The 623-nt window shown below is 35.2% G+C and overlaps 1 non-coding gene across 1 annotated transcript; it reads left to right on the top strand.

Moving 5' to 3' along the window:
• The first annotated feature begins 276 nt into the window (after nucleotides 1-276).
• TRNAR-UCU (transfer RNA arginine (anticodon UCU)) lies at nucleotides 277-350 on the top strand. Its single transcript has one exon. It is a non-coding gene; the product is annotated as a tRNA-Arg (tRNA).
• The last annotated feature ends 273 nt before the right edge of the window (nucleotides 351-623 follow it).

A 623-nucleotide genomic window follows, 5' to 3' on the forward strand; every position in this document is an offset into this window, starting at 1 on the left:
TTTGCAATTCTCTACTGCTCCCAAATAAACCAGTTTTGCTGATAAAATAACTGGGCATTTTTTGTTTTAGGTTAACACTATATATTTAATAAGGGGTTAATATCCAAAATATATAAAGAGCTCATTACAACTCAATAGCAAAAAGCCAAATAATCAGATTTTTTAAATGGACAGAGGGAAAATAGACATTTTTTTCCAAAGAAGACATTCAAATGGCCAATAGGTAATCAACTTCATTAATAAGGGAGATGCGAATTAAAATCACCATAAAGGATTTCCCTGATGGTCCAGTGGTTAAGACTCTGTACTTCTACTGCAGGGGGGCACAGGTTCAATCCCTGGTCAAGGATCTGAGATCCTACATGCAGGGTAGTGAGGCCAAATAAAACATAAATAAGTAGATAAATGATAGATAGATTAAAAATAAAGCCACCATGAGATATCACTGAACACCTGTTAAGATGGCTATTATCAAAAATACAAGAGATAAAAAATGTTGGTGAGGATGAGAAGGAAAGGGGACCCTTATCCATTGTTGGTTGGAATGTACAGCAATAGTGGAAAATAATATGTGGTTCCTGAAAAAATTAAGTGAACTACCAGACGACTCAACAATCCCACTC

The sequence above is a fragment of the Bos indicus genome, chromosome 3, assembly GCF_029378745.1.
Source record: "Bos indicus isolate NIAB-ARS_2022 breed Sahiwal x Tharparkar chromosome 3, NIAB-ARS_B.indTharparkar_mat_pri_1.0, whole genome shotgun sequence".
Lineage (NCBI taxonomy): Eukaryota > Metazoa > Chordata > Mammalia > Artiodactyla > Bovidae > Bos > Bos indicus.